Below are 23,744 nucleotides of genomic sequence, written 5' to 3' on the forward strand. Positions count from 1 at the left end.
CCCTGAAGAAAGGCGCTGAGTATTCTTTGCTAGTCCCCTGGAAAATTTTAAAAATTGAAAAAGGAGAGGAGCTCTTTAGTCTTCAATTATGTTAGAAATGTTATACTTTAAAAGATTTCAGCTCGTTTATTTTAATTTCCTTCTCCTACGAAGCCATCCTCGTTTTCTCAATTTTGCTAGTATTGTATTGTACTGAGGTATTGGCGGTAGACGGAAGATGGGGTGAACAGTTTCAAAAAAGGTCTCGTGAGATTCAGAGCTGCATAACCATCAGCTCATTTCTAAAACTCCATTTACAGCAGGGGCCAAGGCTGGAGGCTCTGACAGTGCCATCGGGGAGCGTTCTCCCTGGAAAACTGTGGCATTGAATGACGATGAACACTAGTGCAGACCAGGGCACATTTAAAGAAATTCAACTTTAAAAGATGCTTGAATCTTAGAAAGTCTTTACATGAACTTTCAATAGTCAGGTTTTCTGCATTTATATTTAGAAGAGATAAGAAATGTAGCCCCTATGTCATCATTTCTTATCATTTATATTGCATTTAATTCCTTGAGGCTATTTTAACTTTGTTTATAATACTATTGTTGTAGGCTTTTTTTTTTTTTTTTTTTTACCTCCAAACCCAGGGTTTGTTGTCTCACTGCTTTGGAGAATAAAGAGGTAGACACAGAATGAGCAGCAGGTAAAAGTTTATTAGAGTAGAAGATCAGAAAGTAAGAATGGTAGGAACATTCTCTGTACAGAGGGGGCATTCGAAGGTGAATACCACAACTATAGGCAAGGGTCCATGTTTTATAAGGTTCTGGTCAGCACCCCATCACTTCCCCTCATTCCTTCTCAGGTTCTACCCTTACTGACTGGATAACTCTAGGTGCTGGGTTGTCCATTCCTGATTGGCCCAACTCCATTTTCTGAGGAGTCAGATTTGTCATACTGCCCCTCGTATAAGTTTTATGGCTTACTTTTTTTAGTTAGGTATTTCGATTGTCAAATTCCTGAGGGGAACCTGAGGGGGAGTAGGTGGTGTCGGTTACATTCTTAAGAGGAACCTCATGCCCGAGGGGGTTTGCTGTAGTTAACCTTCCAGCATTGTTCCAAAATATGTGCTTTTCCCCACCCAGGGACCTCAGGTCCTAACCTTTCCCTCTCTGCCTGTTTTATTCTATCTTTTTCTATTATACTATCATTTCCTTCCTCCTGAATTATGATAAATTTTTATACACATAGAAATGACTTAGTTTTAATGCTTTTATACTATTAGTGGTATACTTAACGGGATAGTAAAGGTGTATCTAGTCCTGTTCTTAGTAAGTTCCAGTCTGATAGTATATCAAACATTGTTTTCTAGGCTTTCTTTCAATATAAATAGGAATGGAATTCTATGACCTCTTTATTGCTTCAATAGCGTATAGCATCTTTAGTTTTGATAAATTGTTTTAAAAATTCAATAGCACTTGATGTAATCATCTTTGAAGTTTACAAAATATGTAACTCTTACCTCATTTGACCCTTATAGGAACACATGAATGAATAAGGGCAAGCAGCTGTTGCTAGAATTCTGATATAACTAAATCTACAATGTTCTTCTAGAACTGTAGGATATCAGCAGTCTTCTAGGAATGGTTTTTACGTAAGGCTCTGATGTGTCCTGGTGAGCTGCATAAAGGATTTTGCATCCTCTAGGATTCTCATTCCCAAAGGGGAAAAGATAGAGTTTACCCCTAATCCCTGGTACTGGGCATGAGTAAAGATGGCTCGATGTAGGGTACTCCAGAAAGCAGGGAACTGACCCTGATGTAGGGTACTCCAGAAAGCAGGGAACTGACCCTGAAGTAGGAGAAAAAATGACATCATCACCATTTTAGGAAGGTCTTTCCTAATTAAAACAAAGCCCTAGTCCAAAGTAAGTCCTTCAATCAACCTATTAGTCTAAATCCTTCCTCCCCCCTCTCCTTTAAAGCACTCTCTGATACTTTTGGTTATTTCCTTCCTTAGCATGTGCCTTGTTCTGGTAGAATTCATGATTTTGTGGAGAGAGGACCGATCTTTTTGGTGATCACTGAATCCTTTGTGGACAGAGGACCTGATCACTGAATTCATAGCACCTAGAATAATACCTGACAAACAGTAGGAACTCCATAAATATTTCTCTTTTCCAGGTATCAATCCAGGTATGAATAAGCTTAAGGGTAGTGTCTTTTTTAAATTTTTTAATGTTTATTTATTTTTTAGAGAGTGAGAGAGAGAGACAGAGTGTCAGTGGGGGAGGAACAGAGAGACAGGGAGACACAGAATCCAAAGCAGGCTCCAGTCTCAGCATAGATCCTGATGCAGGACTAGAATTCACCAACAGGAGATCATGACCTGAGCCAAGGTCAGGTGCTTCACCGACGGAGCCACCAAGGAGCCCCATTTCAAACATTTTTTTTGAATGTTTATTTATTTTTTAGGGAGAGACAGAGTGTGAGTGAGGGAGGGGCAGAAAGAAAGGGAGACACGGAACCTGAAAGGGGTAACGTCTCCTAAGTCATGTCTACACTGGTCAGCCTGTTTAGGTTGCTATAACAAATATATCATAGGATGAGTGCCTTCAACAGAAAATGTTTGTTTCCCATAGTTCTGGAAGCTGGGAAGTCCAAGATCAAGGCATCAATGGATCTGATACTTGGTGAGGACCTGCTTCATGGTATATGGATAGCAGGCTTAATGTACTGTTATGTAGTAGAAAGACTGAGAGAGATCTTTGAGGTCTCTGGGGAAGGGCACTAAATCTCATTCATGAGTCCCACCTCTTTTTTTTTTTAATTTTTATTTATTTCTAGGAGAGAGAGAGAGAGACAGCGTGAGCAGGAGAGGGTCAGAGAGAGAGGGAGTCACAGACTGAAACAGGCTCCAGGCTCTGAGCTGGCAGTCAGCACAGAGCCCGAAGAGGGGCTCGAACCCACGAACCACGAGATCATGACCTAAGCGAAAGTCGGACGCTCAACCGACTAAGCCACCCAGGTGCCCCGAGTCCCACCTCTTAATACCATCACATTGGAGGGTAGGGTTTCCACATATGAATTTTGAGGGGACACAAGCATTCGGTCTATTACAGGGAACTTGCTTTAACTCCTATATTAGTTACTATACCTGCACATATGACAGAAACTGAATTTAAAGCAACTGAAACAAAGTAAAGTTCATTTCTATTGGGAAGATACTAGAGTGGATCAAAACTAGAACAACCAAAAGGGTGGACAGTGGAAACAAGTGTGGCTCAGATGACCTTTCGGGTTGGAATAATGGCTTCAAATTCCTTGAGAACCTTTCTCAGTCTCTTCCTTCTCTCAAACTGCCACCACAAACTTGGATTCATGGCTGAAAGCAGCTCCTGAGCTTAAAGTCTCACACATGAGGCCAGAGGGCAAAAAAGGGCTATTGCTCTTGGCCACACCAGTCTTCAAGGAGGTGGTGCCTGAAAGAAAAGGAATATAACTAAAGCAGAGGAAGACCTGCTCATATTGAGACTAGAGAGCAATTTCCCGAAGATGAGAAGAATGCTAGACCCAAAGAAAAACATTTACTTAGTAACTGTGCTCAGTTCCAAGTAACAGAAAATAGCAAGATCATGGCATAAAAATAAAAGTTTTATTTGTCTCATGTAAATGAGAAACCCAGAGGTAGGTAGTCAAGCCGACTTGGGAAACTTCTGTTTTTTTTTTTTAAATGTTTTTATTTATTTCTAGGAGAGAGAGAGAGAGACAGCGTGAGCAGGGGAGGGTCAGAGAGAGAGGGAGTCACAGACTGAAACAGGCTCCAGGCTCTGAGCTGGCAGTCAGCACAGAGCCCGACGCGGGGCTCGAACCCACAAGCCGCGAGATCATGACCTAAGTGAAAGTCTGACGCTTAACCGACTAAGCCACCCAGGCGCCCCTCCCACTCCACCTTTAGTGCCTCCTCAGGTCTGAGATGTTTCCTCTCCAAGGGCCAGGATTGTTATTCTCCCGTAGTTATGAAATTGATGTACTCACCCTGGTAACTTTCTTTAATCATCTGTAATCATCTTTCTTTAATCTCTGGCTTGACCTAGACCTTTTGTCTAGAAAGGAGAGGTACACATGAGACAGGGGATTTTTATAAAACTTAGAGACCCATTATGTACTCCATTTTGACCCACATGGGCCATGTAGGAAAGTTCAATAAGCAAAGTACCAAACCAAGTGGTTATCATTTTTATGATCTACAACTTTATCCCAAGAGATATTCTCAGGGGCTGAACCAGAATTAAGTTGGTTCCCTACACTCACTTTTTTCAGAGATGTCACCCATAAAGTGACCCAACCAGAATGGTCCAGGGTTGATTTTTGGGAAAGAGAGACTGGACATGCCTAACAATGGTCAGGGTTGGATTCTATACTTGCAGTGGGTTTGCCTGGTGGATGAGGAACATTGAGTTTGGAGACTCCACTGCTTTTATAACAAGCAGTAAGTAAACCTACTCTTTGTTTTGGAGGGTGACATTATTTCACCTTTTATAATTTCTCAGGTTGTCGTACAACCCTGAGAAATGGCCTGGGTAAAGAGTGGACATTGCACTGATGGTCTGCCCTGCATGATATAGAAGAGCAAGAGAGACCATGGAGGAGTGTCTCTTCCAGTAGAAATATAAGAAACAACCCTCTGAAAACTCATTACTCTCTTGACAAAGAAGAAACATGTCTTAACATCACTCAGTGTTTTTGAGAAGAGGACACCCCCAGGAAAATTTTCTATTTGGTCTTGATGTGAGGGGTAATACTTGGGTTTCTCGGGGCGCCTGGGTGGCTTAGTCGGTTAAGCGTCCGACTTTCGCTTAGGTCATGATCTCGCGGTTCGTGGGTTCGAGCCCTGCGTCAGGCTCTGTGCTGACTGCCAGCTCAGAGCCTGGAGTCTGTTTCAGTCTGTGACTCCCTCTCTCTCTGACCCTCCCCTGCTCACGCTGTCTCTCTCTCTCTCTCTCTCTTAGAAATAAATAAAAACCTTAAAAAAAATACTTGGGTAAAGTAGGATGTGCATTTTGTGGTGAACTCACTCCTGGTTCCTTCTTATTCCTCTGCCTCTTAATCCCTTTATCTCATTTTTCCTACTTTAATTTAAATCTGAATCAAAGATCCACACCTTTTATTTTTTTATAAACTGGAATTCAAATCCAGGTCTTCTAATTCCAGTGCCCTATATTATATCTAGTTCTATTCTCTTTGAAGTTGGAAAACAGCTGGTTAATGTTTTTATCGTAAACAATTCATGAAGAAAGTTACTCAATCACTCATTTGTCTCCTCTGTCACTGCCATGTTGATTCTGTTTCCAGGGATGTAGCCAGTTTTATTGTTGTTGTTGTTTTTTCCTGTGCTCCAGACTCTATCTTGTTTTGTACATATAGACCCAGACCCTCAGATGTGAATTTGAAGATTCCTTCTCATCTTTTTTGAAGCCAACATGCTCAGAACTTTTAGCAATGTATATTACTGATAGCTCTATTAGAGCGTCCCCCCCCCGCCCCCCCCATACAAACAATACCACATTGAATTATGTCCTTATTCTTCATCCTGTTTTGGACAAATCATCTCACTATTTCTTTTTACTCCTTTTTGGACTGAAAAATTTATGAGGCTTTGTAGGTTATAATTTCCTGCTGTAGGAAGACAGAAAAATACATTGTAGGTCCCAGCTATGTTCAGGTAAGCACTCAGAATTCAGAAGCTACCTAGAGGAATCAAATTTTTTTTATTGTATAAATGTTTGATCATTTGTGTCTTCAGCAAAAATTAAAAGTAGCTGAAAAGTGAAAGGGCATATTGTACAATCCAAGAGGTGTTTAAAATAGCTGAAAGCATTATGACCAAACCTGACTACTGGGGTAATGATCCAATTGATTACTCTGTCCTGGAGCAAAGTTACCTGGAAAGCAGCCATTTTGAGCACACAAAACAATGTGCAGTAATTTAACATATTCTTTTTAAAATCAACCCATGAATTAATTCTGAATTTGTTTAAGTGTATCACCATCACTGAGGAGATGGGTGTATAAGTTCCAGATACCTACGTATGGAACTTTTATTTACTTCCTTCAAATAATTTCCTGGGATTTGAATAAGAAGGACATTTTTGTGTGGTTTTTAACCATCCTCCTCTCCTTATGGGCTTTTGTTGACCGTTCATTTTGTCCATTCTTTCACTGTCTACCACATTTCACATAATATATGATGCAATTGGTAATACAGGACCAAAAATTTGAAAGAAGTAACAGAAACAAGAGTCATCATGAATTCAGAGACCCAAATACCTAAAACTTACTGGGACTTAAGCTTAATGTTTCATTGCATTGCTTGACAATTAGTTCTGTCACTAATTCAAAGTTAGCAAAATAGATCAGGCATTATCCTTTTCCTTATAAATAAAGAAACCCAAATGTCCATCGACTGATGAATGGATAAAGAAGATGTGGGGTGTGTGTGTGTGTGTGTGTGTGTGTAATGTGGAATACTACTGGGCAATGAAAAAGAATTGAATCTTGCCATATGTAACAATGTGGATAGAACTAGAGTGTATTATGCTAAATGGAATAAGCCAGCCAGAGAAAGGCAAATATCATATGATTTCACTCATATGTGGAATGTAAGAAACACAACAGATGAACATAAGAGAAGGAGAAATAAGATAAAAACAGAGAGGGAGGCAAGCCAAAAGAGACTCTTAAATCCACAGAGCAAACTGAGGATTGCTAGAGGGGTGTTGGGCAGAGGGATGGGCTAAACGGGTGATGGGCATTAAGGAGGGCACTTGTTGGGATGAGCAGTGGTTGTCTCATACAAGTTCTGGATCACTGAGTTCTACTCCTGAAACCAAGACTATATGTATGTTATCTAAATTCAATGTACATAAATTAATTATAAATACATAAATAAACAAGATTTAAAAATATTAAAAATACCCATGTATCTCATTGCAAGGTAAACCTCTATTTATTTATGATACAAATTTTGTAGCAGTAGAGAACATAGACTATACTGTGAACGCTAGGCCTGAAAGAAATCCATATTTAAAAAAAAACTGAAACATTACTTTTACATGTTAAAGTCCCCCCACATTGTATACTCACTATTTAAGATTAGAGGACAGAAATTAAATTGGGAAATAGTAAATTAAGAGACAAGATGTGGGGACTACAAGTGTTTCACTTGAATAGAACCAATCTCATTCTGTTTTTTTCTCACAGGAAAGGAAAATTTAATAATCAGAATAATAAGCACACTTCAATAATAAGAGTAATGCAGTTGTGGTTTTGGCTGGTAAAGGATGTAGGTATTATACATTATATCCCCTTTTCAAAACTGTGGCTGAAAGTTTTAAAAAGTTCATCCTAGATACTTACCAAAATGAGAAAGTTTAAAAAATGAGAATTCTTTTTCAAATGGATTTGCTATGTCACATTTCAGTCAACTTCGGCAGCAAAACCAGTGCTGGCAGTTTTACCAACTGTTTGTACCCAGTTCAGTTCAGTCTGGCTCTCAGCTGTTAATATAGCACTACCGGTCCTTAATTCTTAGGACCACAGGGGAATGTTTAAATAAAAGAACACTCGATTTCATAGTAGTTTTTAAATGAAAACATATGTATCTGTAACAGGGCTTTAAACGTTTTTTATTCGGTAAGCACTTAATATGTGGCATCTGCTAGGTATAGTGTGTCTTTTTCAGTTTGTCTGAAGAGGCACATGAAACTCAGTGAAATTAAGAGTTTAGATGTCAGTATCTTGAGAGTAATCAGGATTAAGAATGCCCAAGGAAGGAAGATTGTTGTTGGTTATTTTTCCTTTCATACATAATCCCTTATCTTACATTTAGGACAAGAAACAGAAGAAGAGAAGAAGACTTAAGATACTTTCACAAAGAAGGTTGATTTGAAGAAGTTCACTTCTAAAATTTGATATGCATATTGTGTTTGGTGAGACAGGTAAAAATAGACACGGGACAAGCCACTCATGAACCTGGGATTCTTATCCAGTATTTTAAGATTCTGTTGAGTGGTGTTGGTGTTCAGTCCATAATCACTAAACCTAAATTACCATTTTATAATACACTCTTGTTAATGGAGTGACGGTTGACAAATTACACTATTTTTTTTTTAATGGTAATTCATAACTATTAAAATGATGTTCCAGTTTGGGTCTCTTGCATCACCTAAATTTCCCTCTGCTTCTCAGGCCACAAATTTTCATGTTTTTTTTTTTTTTTTTTTCCTAATTATCCCTCTCTATCTTCTTTAGTATTCCCAAGTACCCTGTCTCTGCTGTCTTTAACATAGATGACCTAAAAAATCCCAGGTGAACTTTGTGCAAATCAGTTAGGGTCAAATATTATATATTCCTAATATTTACTAGCATTTCTTCAATATCTCTAAATATGTTGGGGGGATTAAAATTGCCTTAAATATTTTTATTTTTATTAAAAAAAATTAATGTTTCATTTATTTCTGAGAGAGAGAGAGAGAAAGAGAGAGAGAGAGCGTGAGCAAGAGAGGGTCAGAGAGAGGGAGGCACAGAATCTGAAGCAGGCTCCAGGCTCTGAGCTGGCTGTCAGAACAGAGCCCGACGCGGGGCTCGAACCCATGAACCATGAGATCATGACCTGAGTAGAAGTCAGATGCCCCACCGACTGAGTCACCCAGGAGCTCATTTTTAAAGAATCTTGAATACCTTGGACAAAAATAAAGCTCTCTCCCATCAGCAATATCTATAGAATATGGGGAATGCAGATTGATACAAATCTCAGTTGATTTGCCTTAATTTCCCCCCCTATTTTGAGAGCTATATATAGTATATGTATCCAGGAATACGTGTATGTATATTGTATGTGTATATAAGTTAGCATAGCAAAGTGATTAAGAGTCTTTTAAAGTTTCTTTTTTAAAACATTTTTCAATGTTTATGTCTGTGCTTCAGTTTCCTTATCTGTAAAATAATATAATAAAATCACATACCTCATGGGCAGTTGTGAGGATTAGTTGAGTTTATGCCCAAAAGCACTTAGAACATACTTGTAAAGTTACAGGGATTAAAAAACTTTAGTAATTGTATTATAATATGCACCATATGAATATATACTTATGCATATATAATTGCTTAGTCTACAAATTAAGACAATTTTATGTTTTTGTATACATTTCTAAATGCATTTTATGTTTACTATATAGTAGATGTGTATACTCAATATATGGCAAATTTCAATTTCCTGGAAAATTTCAGTTATGCAATGAGAATACCAAAGCAGCTCATGTCTGGACCTTACATATGATACATTTGGCATTTTAAATCTACCCATTTAATGACTCAACATTTCCCACTGATAACTGACTCTAATATAAAGTGTAAGTGGCCTCGCGGGGAGGAAGAAGAGCACAGGCTTAGGGCTGGCGCACTGTGGATTCCCACTCTGGCACAACCACCTAGATGCTCTATGATTTGGGCAAGTCACTTCACCTCTCTGAGCTTTGTTTTTTTTCATCTGCAAAACGGGGATGCAGCATTTTTTTGCAAGTTTGTGGTAAGAAGTAGAGACAAAATAGGTAGAGGAAGCACTTGGCCAAGAGCCTGGCACAGAGTAAATGCTTGATAAACGGAAACACTGATCTTTATTGTGTCAGACCCACTTCAAACGTGGCTATTTTTTTAGAGTCCAACACAAATAAACATCCCACTGGAAGTTTTTGATCAGCTATGCTGTTGCCATGTAATGATCATGACTTAGTCTTAAGGGCATGTGGTTTCAATAACCCTAATGGTTGGAAGTTGCTGCCTGTAGGGGCAGTAGGGAAGAGATTGGTGTAATTCAAGTTCCGTCAGTGTCTTACCAGGCCGAGAGCAACTTCACCCCTTCCCTCGCTCTGCCCCGCCTCACCTCTCCTGCCAGTAGGAAGCCTCCTTCCCTGGGAGCGGTGACACCGAACAAGCTGTAGAAGCTGGAGATGGCAGTGCTCTGCTTGGCGGGGGTAGGCCAAGCAGGCATGTTTTTCACCCATTGTCCAGAGACCCAGGGAAAAAAAGATCCACTCTCTCCCTTTTATTTTCACTGAGTCTGAGAGAAATGGATTAAAACTTAGGGGCAGATCACTGTAAACAGCAATTTCTTTTCGAATGGTATAATTGGTAGTAAGGGGCCATTTTTTTGTTCTGTTTTGTTTTTTTGTTTTGTAGCTGGGACTGATTCGCCTCTTGCACATTATTATGTAAGGATCGGGGTCTGACATAGTAATAGCTAACCGTGAAAAGCAACTACATATGTACTATGAGAATAAACCATTTAATGTACGCCAAGAACTCCTTAGAATAAAAATAATACTTATATTCAAGGTATAGTGCAATTATTGATAAGTTCTTCTGAATTCTTACATTCTCATGAAATGGGTCTGACATGAAGCTTGCATGTTTTAAGAAATGCGAGGAAAAGTAGCATATAGGAAAAAGGTGTTTCATGCACACGTGCAGAGAATTTTTTTCACACAGTTGGTGAAGACACATTGATCCAGCAATTCGAATGTTATTATTATCCCTGGTCTCTCTCATTAAATACTTAAGAAAACATAGTAAAATTGTTTAAGGATACACATTTAGAATGCCATATCCAGAGCTACATCTAAGCAGCAAATGATTGCACTGCTTATAAATTCTAGGCAGATGATAATTTAGAGTCCCTATGAAAGCCCTGAGTTTATTTGATTGTTCTCTTAATTACTGGGCTCTCTGCTATCAAATATTTGTGGAAGAGGAAGCTTTTCTTTGTGGGAGTGGATAATAACTGTGCTTACACTTTGAAAATTTTGCCTTGAGTTATTAAGGTTTGCATTTCTCACTTTTGTTCCAAGGAAAGGTGTTTAGCCATTTTTAGAAAGCAGGTACCAAATAATCAATCATCAAACACCCCAGAAAGTTTCCACTCTAGGCAAGTGCAAAATCTCAGGTATTAGCAATCCAATTCCAGAAACAAATCTACGAAGGGTGGAAAGGGGGGGAGAAAGGATGTATCACTTTTCTAGGTGAATGTATTGTGATTGGTACGTGTTGCGTGCATTAAGAAACTATATTTGCTTAGTAGCTGCCATTTAGAAACCAGCCAGGAAAAGTCTGAGAGAGATCGCACTGACAGGCAAGTCCCAAGCCTACCTCCCATTCAGCTTCAGCACCCTGCTCTTCCAGGCGCGTGAAGAAGAAACAGACCGTGGTCATTGATCTCCTGGTGGTGGTGTTGCACTCTGGGAAATGCTAAGGGTGCCCAGGAACACGGCCCAGTCAGTGGATGCGCCTCTGAAGAAAATCACCGAGAGAAGGAAAGAGAACATGCACCTCGGCTGGAGAAGAGGAAAGGGAGGGCGAGGAAAAGAAACGTGTTGCTCGTATTGTGTTGAGTCCCCTTGTCCATCACCCTCTTTCAGACGCGCTGCCTCCTTGGTGAACGTCTCCCTCCTTGCTCCTTTCTGGACACCAGTTCTAGGAAGATCAGTGGTACCCCCCCAACTCCCACAACGCGCCCCCCGCCCCCCGCCATCCCTGCTCCATCCTGGTTTGAGATTTAATAGGGCTTCATCCCCCCCCCTTTTTTTTTTTTTTTTTTTTTTTTTTTTTTTTTTTTACCCCTGGCAAACCCGCAGCTGTCATAAGTCAATGAAAGTAAGATTGGAAGAGAGAATCCCGGGAGCTGTCAGAGCACACACTTAAATCGGCCCCACGGCTTCGGCTCCGGGCATCACCTACGGAGTTTCTTCCCGTGGGGATGTAACTCTGAGGGTCTCGCTCGCCTCCACGCGCTACTCCAGTGTCGCGGAGCCTTTCCCTCCTCAACATCATCCCTTGGGTCTCGGGCATTGGGTCTTTGGGATTCAACCACACAGAACAAAACCAGTTCAGCCCCCCGGGAGGCAGGGCTGAGAGCGCCTGAAAACTTTTCTACCCCCGCACCCCCACGGAGTAGGTGGGTTCCAAGTGCCGGCGGCGGCGACCCGCGAGCGCACCGCGGGGCTCGGAGGGGGGGAGGGAGTGGTCGCTTTAAACCCCGAACCTCTCCCCGCTCCCGCCTGCGCGCCGGGCAGACGGCGGCTCGCCTCCCGGAAGGTTCCGCCGACACCCGCAGACCCCCACACGCGCCCCCCGTGCGAGCTTTACTGTGGTGCCGGCGGGGGTGAGGGGCGAGCAGGGGCCCAGGTAATGGGGACAGGGCTGCGGGTGAGGTCCCAGCGCAGGGAAGAAGTTGACAAAGGGGACCTGACTAAACACGAATGCGTATTTATAGCTGCGAGCTCCCCCGAGATCTGGGGAGAGCCCACTCTCCCTGCTTCCTTCCACTCCTTCCATTGCATTTTATCGCTCCTTTAAGTGGAGGGCAGATTTTTTTTTTTTTTTTTTTTGAAACATTCCTGCACCGTGTGGGTAATCGCCGCGTTATTTACAATCTAGTTACTCTGCAGCAGACGGGGAAGCAAACTCCGGGGCTCCTTTCCTTCGGATGGACAGAGAGGGCGGCCCGGCGGCGAGCTGCAGCGAGGAGGTCAGGGTGGGTTTGCGGGAGCTCGGGGGCGACCTGGGGCGAGTCGGAGCCCCCGGCGCCGCCCCCGCGCCCGCCCCCGCCGCAACCCCCGGGGCGGGCGCCGGGCCGCGGTGACCGCCGGCTGGTGCGCTGCCCTCGCCTCCCCCATTGTTCCTACTGTCTTTTTGCCTTTTGTTATTTGCACTCGCATTGTGTTGTTTGTCTCTGAAGCCGCCTCATGACCAGCAAAGGGATTTCACCTCGTCCTTGAGAGCCACACGGGGAGCGAGAGCGAGCGAGCGAGAGCCGGGGGGGAAAGGGACACGCGCGCGCGCGCGCACACACAAACACACACACACACAGACACACACACAGACACACAGACACACACACACACAGAGTGAAAAAAGGCGAGCCACCAAAACCCATCTCCAGTCTCCTCCCGGGGGCCCCCAGCCCGCCACTGTGCCACTTTGCATCCCACGCCAGAGGAGACATTAAGGAGACCCGGTAAGGTGCGTGAATCGCAGCGTTTTAACTTTGTTGTTCGTCCCGATGTTGTTGTGGGCAGACCTCCAAGGCGCAGAGCTCCCCTCAGCCGCTCGCGGTGCCCGCCACTCAGCACTCGCTCCCGGCTCCAGCTGGAGAGCCGGCGGAGGAGGGAGGGGGCCGCCGCCGGAGTTTCCTCAAGTACGGAGGGAGGGGGACTGGGCTGGGGGTGAGGGGGGGGGAGGCGGGAGGCGGCTCGGCACTTGAGGTGGCCCTGGCATCCTCGGGGGGGGGGGCGCGCCCGGCCGGGGGGGGGGCGCCTCGGAGCGTGGGCTTGGACCCCGTTCAGGAAACGGGATAACTTTAGGTGTTTGTTGGGGGAGCCTGCGCGCTGTTGCCGGTATTGTTTTGGAAGTGGTGGCGGTGGAGGCGGTGATGCGGGCGCGGGGCAGGAGTGCAGGGAAGACCCGAGGCCGGTCGGTGCATCTCGGCTGACGCCAAACCACAGAGCCTGAAAGTTGGACACAGCTCTCTACCCTTTCTAGAATATAAGCGCGACCCCCAGCCCAACCCACAGTCCTAATATTCCCTCCCCCCTGTCGTCTTTTTGTTTCGCTTTCTGCAGTCCCTCTCCCTAGCAGTCCTCCTCTCTCCCGCCTGGAATTTGGGAGATGCGTCTCATCCTTCAGAATTCTAGGGATTCCAGAGACCGGAAGCTTTAATTTTAATTGCAGCTACTTTTCCCCCACCCCCACCCTCCTCAGTGTACGAAGTGAAACCACTCACGTGTTGTGTCACTTGAAGCGCGGGCTTGGGAAATGTCCCTCGCACTTTGGGGGCTACAGTCATCAGCAAGGAAAAGAGGTTATCCGAGTTAAAATCAAATTGGATTTGGAAATATTTGCGTTGGGTAGCAGCAGTTTCTTGAGTGTTGATCTGCTGGCGTCGGAGGTACATGAAGCACTGTTTACATATTTTAATGGTCGTTTTCCTTGCACTTTGCAAAGCGAGTATATTAATAAATAGATGGACCCCGGTGAGCATATGAAGACGCTGGCCTCTGTGACTAAATTCAGAGTGTGGTGAAGGTGAATTCATCTTAATGTCTTCCCTTCTCAACTAAAGCAGGTCGAAAGGAGGAATTCTGTGAATATGCAGAGCCATACCCAGGCAGTCTGGGTGGCAGTCTACTGTACTTCTTGAGAAAAGTTTAGGGATTTGTTCTATCCCAGTTGAGAGCCTCACAATATCCAGATATCCAAAGTAGTTTGTCAAGAAAGGCATGAGCCGATTTCCCCAGAGACTGCCTTCAGGCTCAGCACAATTCTTCAGTCAAGGGCAAGACCAAGGGAGATCTGTGGGATTTTGGGTAATAAGTGTGGGAATCTGCAAAGGGACTAGACAGAGTGATTTGTTTCCTTGCTGCTCATAAATAATGGCCCCTAGTATCCTTAAAAAAAAAAAACAGCCCACGCAAACAAAACAAGCCAATGAAGTAGGCGCGTGGGAGATTTGTAGGCAATGGATATTTCAATCAGAAAAAACAGAGCAGAGTTTTTGATCAGGATTACAGGAGTGAGGCTCGATTGCCAAGAGTGATTAGGTGAAGGGCCAGATGGGTTTAAAGTATACGGAAATGTTTTTTAAGTTTGACTTTTGCAGAATTAAAAGGAGGACCGACACGGTCTTAGAGTCTTCACAGAACTGCAAAAAATTTGATTTGTCTAATTTTGAAGGAATTCAGCTGTTTGTGAAGTGTTGTTAACTCTGATAGGGAAAGAATCTGGTCTCAAATGTAGATGCATGGGGACAAAGTTTCTAGGGTTGCTTCTTCTTGGTTTAAATATAGCTCCCAGGCTGAAGCCTAGATAAATTCAGCCACAATGATTTAAAATCAAAAGTACTTACACTGAAAGTTCTCTTAGGCATTGTGCAAAGTTCTCCTGCAAATTATGTCATCAACTGTTTATTCTTCAGAACTGTAGAAGATAAAAATCATAAGCATCACTTAAAACTGATGCAATACAGCTTTAAATCCTCAGACTGGTAGAGATTGCTTTTGTTTGCCTAAAAGGTAGATCTTTCATCACATGAGTTGTTTAAAAACATTTAATTGTGGGGGTGGGAAGGGATGTGCATAATTATTTAGTTATTTATGTTAATTATATAGTAGCATACTCGCTTGAAATTCTTTTTTTTTTTTCCTTTCTTTCCAGTGGTCTTCTAACAATCTTGTGCATGAAGAATTAATAGAGATTTTTGTTTGCTTGTAGGTTTTTAAAAATCTCTTTTTGTAGCCTTTTGAATGGGCAATATTGAATCAATCTGACATAGACTTGAAGAGTAAACTCTTAGTACAGGAAAAAAGAGCTTCAACTCTTAACACAGAAACTCTGTATTAGTTTTGTTGTTGAGCTTAAACAGTTCCGGTTGAATGGCATGTTATCTACAGGATTCAAAACTCTCAAATTTATTTGGTAAATAACCAGGTATTTGAGATTCAGTAGTTATTTCAGGTTAACTTAGTTCTATACATGTAAATGCACATCCTGTTTAGACTGACATGTGACTGTACAAGAGAAAAAATGAGTAAAGATGTTATTTGCGGAGTATGTGAAGTAAATAGTAAATAAAAGACTGAAGTTTATACTCAGGTCTGATGGCAATTTTTTTCTTTTTTGGTCCTTTTGGCAGCAAGTCATGAGCTATAGGGAAAGTTTAAAATTTCATTTTGCAGTTAAAAGAATGGATTTGAATGCTTGAATAATTTTTTCTTTTAAAGCCAATGAAAACTATGATACAATTAAAAGACTATACTGTCCTCTTGAAAAAGCTCTATTCTTTTACTAACTGATAGGCAATCATTATTTTGAAATTTCAAATTATATATTAAAAAAAGTAAAATACAGGGTAGGATAAAACTCGTTGTTAGTAATCTCCCCCAATACACTGGATTTTAACTAACTTAGAGTTCTAAGGTTGAACACTATTTAGATTTCCATCAGGTAAAATTGTTGGATATAATTGATTGGCATAACCTGGACATTTCACCCTATATCCAATCACCTGCAGTGGTAGGGAATGCTATAATTAGAGTTTTGAGAGTAACCTAGAAAACTTATTTGTCTAGGCCTAAAGTCAAAGCATTCCCTCATATACTCGTCACAATTTTTAGCCTGAGAATTGTAGGCTTATTTTATAGGCAAAGAAAGTGCTTGGCTGTTTCAAATAAACTATATCCTGAACCTAGATTTGTAGATAGTTAATAAAATAAAAGTCCAATTTTGTTCCAAACATTGTTTAAAACACCCATTTGTAAATTGTCTACATTTGGTTTTCATATGTTAATGATTTGGGATCTGAAACTTCTTTCAGAAAGGCATTTTGGTTTATCTTAAAAAACACCACACAAAACTGTCTAAACAACTCTGTAAATAAACTGTTCCAAATGCCTCAATTTGATGAATGAATTAAAGAATTATAGTTCTTAATCCAATTATGATCAGTCTTGTTATTCCATTTCCCATTGGGGGGAGCTTGGGGAGTGGGAATGGTAAATGGTTCTCAAATGTGAGTGGGGTCTTTGTTGTTTATTTTCTGTGTGTGTGATGTAACATAAATAATTACTCATACCTAACAGGAGAAGGATTTTAGGTGTAGAAAAGTTACTTAATGATTCTCAGTTGAGCCAAGAAATCATTTGCATGAAAAGTTTCTCTTAATGGAAGACTAAGTTAAATTTTTAAGAATACAAAGCAAAGATCTAATCTTTTGGTTAAAAATAATGGATTTTTATATTTGAAGGGGGAGAAATGGAGCACTCATGGGTCAGTAGTAAGTAGATATTCAGGTACTCTTAGTCACTTTTAGCTGGGCCTTGTTCGGACATTTCTGTGGTGCTATTTAATACACCTTACTATATTCAGTTTCGTTGTCTTTAAAGTTAAAGGGAGTATGCTTTTTGGGTTGTTTCTCTCAACTCCTTACCCCTGTAGCTGCTTACGTGGGTGCTTTTGAATGCTCTCCTGACCAGGGGACTGACACTGTAGGATGAGCACTTGGTAACAGCCCAGTTTGCTTTGAAGGACCCTTCTGATTTCCTGTCTCATTTGCCCAATGTAACCTCTAGCTCATTAATTAATTCAAAGGTGTTACTAGTTCATTATGGTTTAATTCTCTAGATGTGGTTATTATTATTATTAGTGTTATTGTTGCAGTTTATTGTGACTATCTGATTCCTTAGAGAAAGAGTTGTGAATACAGGTATTAAGTGAAACTGCCAGAAGAAATATTTACGGCTATAGGGATTTTTTTTTTTTTTTTTTTTTTTTTTTGGTACTACTCAAATCATACCTTATAGGCAAGTAATTACTCTGCTTACAGGTAAGGATGCTGGGCAGGCATATTGATAAAAGTAGGAGGGAAATAAACGCATTTAAAGAATACATTAAATAATCACTCTCTAAAAACTGAGCCTTAAAAAAAAGTGGGAAAAAAAAGTATCTCCAGATTATATCTTTGATTATATCTTTGATGCTCCATTACTTGTCATTCAATTATTTTGTGATTATATAGTATCACATGTCCAAAGGGGACAGATATGCCTCAATCAAAGGGATGGGAGTACTCTGGCTTGTTCTTCAGTTGGAATTCTCTGGGAGCTCTGGTATTGTGTTGTCATTGTGGCACCAATTAAAGTCTTAGAGGTGGGGAACTCAGGAAAGAGCCAGGATGCAAGAAGCAATCCTACTAGCTTTGGGAGCTTCTCAGTCTAGGTCTACATATAATTCTTCCGTCTTCACTTGGAGTTCTGTAGCCCTTTTACTCACTTCTAAAGCTGGAGACTATAATGCTTTTTATTATAAGGATATTGCATGGATTATGCTAGACATTATATGTCAAATTCCTAGAATACAGTTTGTCATGAACCAGGTGCTTAGTAAATGTTACCAACACCCTTCTTCCCTCAAGTCTTTTTGATCATTAATAATATTTGAAGCTTAATTTTGTACTTGCTTTGTACTGGACTTATTTGAGTCCAAGAAGAAAAATATATCACTTCCTTGAGGTTGAGATCAACACTTTTAAATAGCGATTCAGTTAACATCTATATATGATCTCTGACAATGTGGTTTTATTAAGATGCTGTATTTGGTGCAAGTGTGAATTCTATCTTTTATTCATAGAAGTGTTCCTTCGGTAATTAACATTTTATCCTACATTATAGGTAAAGGCAAACAAAAACCTTAGGACCTAACTATAGATCTCTCTTCTTGTTATCCTTTTTGATTTCCCATTATAGATATAAACTAGTGAAAATTTATTGTGACTTTATCCATAGTCAACGACCTCGGAGTAATAAGAAGTTATAGTGCATGTAGATAGAGATTATATATGGAAAAAGAAATAAATCTGACTTTGTAATGTTTGCCCTTTGAGTCAACAGTGTCTACAAAGGCTTGTTTATATTGGAGACAAAGAGAAAGGCACGATAAATATATTATTACCTGTGTGAAGAGATGATGTATAGTAACATGGAGAAATTACTGGATCTTTTCTCTTTCCAGTGATACAGAAAATTTCTCTATCAGTATAGGCTTCCCCCGCTATATGAAAGTAGAGCATTCCAGTGAAACCTTTTGTGAGCTGAAATGGCCTAAAGTGAAGAAGCAATTACCATTTTGTAAAGGCAGAAATCCTCTTTGGATTAGTGAAAACAGGTACTAATGTAGGTTTTTCATGAAAGCAAAATGGTGTAAAGCAAACTTTTGGATAGCGGGCTGGGGGTGGAACCTGTAAAATTGACCAAAGATAAAGGAAGGGCTTTAAAAAAGCGAATAAATGACTTGGTTATTGCATTAATTTGGATTCCTCAAGAATCCAGATGACAAGAGGAGATTAGACAGGTAAGGAGAGGGAGCAGAAGGCTCAACTGTGATCCATGTTTGACACTTATACAAGGAGAGATGGAAGGATGGCAGATTGAGCAGAAAGAAGCTCGACTCCAGTGCAGTCTAGGAAAGGTTTGGCAAGGCAGGCGAGAGTCGGCCATTGGAGGAGTATTCTGTCCCTTGACTGTGTTCAGTCTCTGGCTGGGAGCCGCCCCCTGGGAGCATGGCCTCGGGGCACCACTAACGCTAGAGACCTAGGGGCAGCAGGTGGGGCACCAAGTCCATTATAATCTTGCAACAGGAGATCTGAGTGGTACAGTTCTAGTTTGGCAGTGTAGCCCAGAGGTTGGAAGCAGTAGCTCTGGTCAGGTGGACCTGTCACTAAAAAAAGACGCAGGGATTTCTTTAAGCTCTTTGATGCTTTATTTTTCTCCACTGTAAAATTAGCATAAGGATAGTATCACCTCACTGAGTCCTAGTCACATTAAATGAGGTTGTATGAAATTATGTATAAACCCATAGTACCATGTATGGCATAGAGAAAGTGTTCAAAGTATACAGTAGGCCCCTCTTATTTTGGGGAGATACATTGCAAGACCCTCAGTGGATGGCTTTCTGAAACCACAGACAGTACCGAACCCTATATATGCTATGTTTTCTCCCATGCATACATATTCACCTATCATAACATTTCCCTTGTAAATTAGATGTAGTAACATCTAAATTAGGCTGTTATATTAACAACAATAACTAGTAATAACAGAACAGTTATCAGACTATACTGTAATAAAAGTTATGTGAATGTGGTGTCTCTCTCACAATTTTGTATTGTATTATACTCACCCTTTTTGTGATGACGTGAGATGATAAAATGCCTATGTGATGACATGAAGTGAGGTGAATGAGGTAGTCACCATGACGTAGTGCTAGTCTACCCCTGACCTTCTGACAATACGTCAGGAGGATCATCTGCATCTGGAGCACGGATGACCTCAGGTAAGTGAAACCACAGATAAGGGGGGTTTACTGTATTGCACTCTTTTTTATGTACCCATAATATGCAACTGGAAAGGTATAGCCAGATTGTATCAGGTGAGAGTAAATGTGCTCAAACCACAGATATTACCTGTAATTAGAAGGCATTGTTTTTGCAAGCAAACATCTTTAGGTTTGCCTTTTAAAAATAGCTCAGTTTATTTCTCCTGCTTCTGTCCTTATTTTTTATCAGGTTAGAAACCATACAACAGACAGACCAACTGACCTTGGCCATCTTCAGGTAATTTACCCTAAAGCATGAGGTAGACAGAGTGCTCCCTTCATTTCCTTACCCCTCTAGGCTTCCTATTCAGTTGAGAAGCAAGTTGCACTGTAAGTCTGCATTTTATCTTGAGCCTCAAACACCTTGCAAGTCTTTGCTCCCCTATGTTACTGTTCCTAAACCAACTTGCCGCACACAAAGCACTGAACTCAAGTGGCCCTCAGTGCTGGCTCCTGCTGTGATGAGTCACAGAGCCACCAGCACTTTGTTGCGTTAGATTTGATCACTGCCATGAGCAGTCCTTCGATTGTCAGCTAAGAGACCCTTCAGGGAGTTGTCCCTTAATAGAAAGTCTCTTTTCTTCCCTCCTGTTGTAACTTTAAATTAAAAGAAACTGTAGAGGAGCGGGTGGCATTGCAGCAGTTCATTCTTCTACCCACTGGGAGAACAACATCTGAGAAAAGACGTTATTGGACTGAGAATTGAGTTGTTGCTATTTTTTTGGGCCGGCGTGGGGGGGGAGGTTGTGGTGGAAGAACGGAGACCGTGTAGTTCAGACGCAGACTGATTCTCAGTAATGCGATGGAGAGCCATCCTTCTGTGTGAGCTGGCGGGCATTTTTTGGATGTTAGACACTGACTTAACATATTAATTTCAAGTGGGATTCATGGGACCCTGATTTTTAGGTGGTTCTGTGTGTTGTCGTGTGGGAAACTGGCATGGGGACAACGTCAGAGTCAAGGAGGGTGGGAGGCAGGAAAAGGGAGCTAATTTTTGACACATTCCTCAAACAAGTTGACCCCCCTAGGGAATCTGTGCCCAGGATGAGGACTGCTTCCCGAGAGCCTTTTGGCATAGCTTTTTCCCCAAACTGTGAGCGCTGGTGACTTCAATGTTAAAAAGGCGGATGAACTTCACATTTGTGAGAGGAAAAAGAAAAGAGATGTTAGGACTTCTGACGAGGTGTTTTCTAGATGCCATTTCTCACTAAATGTCTGATTTAATTCTCTGCCGTGCCAGGCTTCATACCCTCTCTAGTTGCTGGTCCATTCCCATTCTGGGTTAGGACCTGCCCCCGGGTCTGATGTCTGCTAAGATTTCCCGGTGTAATTCATGGCTACGAAAAACTGAAGTTGTTTGATGTGTGACTGAGGTTTGCATGTGAGTTCTTGCGATGCTCGGTGTTACTATGCAGTATTGGCAGTCTTTCCCGTGGATCTGGCACCATCAGTCTCATTAATTTACTCTTGCACTGGGAACTGCTTTTGAACAAGTGCATACTATTTCTTATAAATCTGCTTTGACTTTTCTTTCTTCTCTCTCCTTACTCCACACGGTACCTATACTACTAGCAGGGTAGTAGTGTCTTTTCTACATTAAATCAGGAAATGAAGTGGTAATTTTAATGCATACTAAACAGACAAAACAGTTCTGTCAATATGTAAAGAACCTTAATGCTCCTACTGTTTATTTCTAGGGACTTACTCAGACCCCCTGAATGCTCTTCCCTCCCTGCTCCTCTCTCGCTGTCACTGCTTTTGGGATTTTCTTAACCTTTCTGTCACCAAAAGTGTTTCTTAAAATGTTTATTTGTTTTTGAGAGAAAGAGAGCGAGAGAGCGAGAGAGAGCACGTGCACTTGAGTGGGGGAGGGGCAGAGAGAGGGAGGGACACAGAATCCAAAGCAGGCTCCAGGTTCCGAGCTGTCAGAGCAGAGAGCCCGATGTGGGGCTTGAACCCACTGACCGTGAGATTCTGATCTGAGCTGAAGTCAGACGCTTAATACACTTAACCTACTGAGACACCAAGGTGCCCCACCACAAAGTCTTTATTATCCTGGTACCATTGACCACTCTGCATTGTGTTAATCTCAGTGGATGAAGTGAGTGGATGAAGTGAGAAGTGAAAGATGCGCCTGCATGCATTGCTGCCTGGTTTGAAAGGGGTAACTCATAGGATGACAAAACCCTTCTCATCAGAAGGTAAACTCGATGAAGGCGCTGTGTTGTATTGCTGGCGCAGTCACAATGCCTGGGACAGAGCAGCCATAGAACAAATGATTGTTGAGCCGACACGCCTTGCAAACTGAGCTTCATTTTGATGCAAGAAGGCCCTGCATGATGGGAAAGTGGGAAAACTAACAGCCGTCCAGCATGGACCATGTTCTAGGCATGGTGCTAGGCACTTTACATGAATAATCTCATTTAATCCTCACAGACCCCCTGTTAGGTGGGTATCATCCCCTTTTTGTGGACATGTGAACAAACTCCAGTGGGTTAGGGGCTGGCCTGTTTTCCTCAGCTGGGGCGCAGGAGAATTAGTGCCTGAATTTCAGTCTAGTTGACTCTGCTGTTTGTGTTCTTTCCATCATGCTGTGGCCAACGTGCTGGTGTGGGAGCATGAACCATACCCGCCTGTCCACCACAGGGGATAATTAGGAGGAACAGCTGAGAAGTCACAGAAAGTGAGGCCTGAGGTGTAAACTAAGTCCTCAGTGTTGATTATGATTATCAAGTAACCACAGGTTCATTTATTAACTATCTATATATATGTATTTTTTTGAACACCCAGAAGCATGTCATCTGCACTTAATAGGAAATATTTTGTGACTTGAAGCAGAGATTCTGAATTCTTAAAAACTGACATCAAAGGAGAGGATAGAACAGTATTTCACAAAGGTGATCACTCAATCACTCAGCTGAAAACCACCGGGGATATTTTTAAAACTCTACTTCTCTGGCCCCCACTCATACAGGGAATCTGAATCTCTGTGGTAGAGCCCTGTAGCGCTACATTTTTAACGAGCATGACTGGCGATTCTTTGCACATAAAAGTTTGGGCACCAGTGATAAAAAAGTATTGACTTAGCTTGGTACTAAGCTATACATATGGCATCTGAAATTAAAGTAAAATCTCAAAGAAGAGTGGCACTGCCAAGATAAAGCACAACTGACTACTGAGTTGTTAGACTTTTTTTTGATGATGATGCGGTTTTAGGAATTTTGAAATAAAATAGAAATTGCATTTATTAAATTTAAGTATATAAGACATTAGCATGTTTAAAGTCAAGAGTGAGGGGACCTGTCACAAAATGGGTTGGGTTTGGGGGAAGGGTGGCAGTTATGGGTATTGTAGGCTTGGAAAGAACTTTCTATAAGAACAAATCTAATAAGACGTGTAACTACAGCAAGGGCTGGAGGTTATTTCTTTATCCAGCTTTGTATCCTAGATACTTCAAACAGCGTCTAGAACGTAGTAGGTGCTTAAAGACCTTTCTTTACCGAATGAATAAAAACAGAGGAAGGGAGTGATATGTGGAAAATGTAGAAAGAGAAAAAAAGTCTTCACAATTGCTAACCCAGAGCTTGGTGATCATGAGAATAGCGAATCTTCATAGAACTGTGTGTTCTGAATCTCTTTGGAGTTAGTCAAGTCTCCACCAAGCAGGGCTTTGCCTCCAGTGCCACTTTCACTTTATCGTTTCGAAAATCCACCATGATGGATTGTGTCTTGCTGATATTAGCTATTTAATTAGTATTTGTTGAATAGTTCAATCAGTGAATGAA

General features: G+C 41.5%; 1 long non-coding RNA gene across 1 annotated transcript in view; it reads left to right on the forward strand.

The window, feature by feature from the left end:
- The first annotated feature begins 12,912 nt into the window (after positions 1-12,912).
- Positions 12,913-23,744, forward strand: part of LOC120235986 — a 178,072-nt gene continuing 167,240 nt past the window's right edge. The window contains exon 1 of the long non-coding RNA XR_005529560.1: positions 12,913-13,056. This is a non-coding gene — a long non-coding RNA (uncharacterized LOC120235986). The remainder of the gene's footprint in view (positions 13,057-23,744) is intronic.

This window comes from Hyaena hyaena, unplaced genomic scaffold (assembly GCF_003009895.1).
Source record: "Hyaena hyaena isolate Hyena2069 unplaced genomic scaffold, ASM300989v1 scaffold_143, whole genome shotgun sequence".
NCBI classification, from domain to species: domain Eukaryota; kingdom Metazoa; phylum Chordata; class Mammalia; order Carnivora; family Hyaenidae; genus Hyaena; species Hyaena hyaena.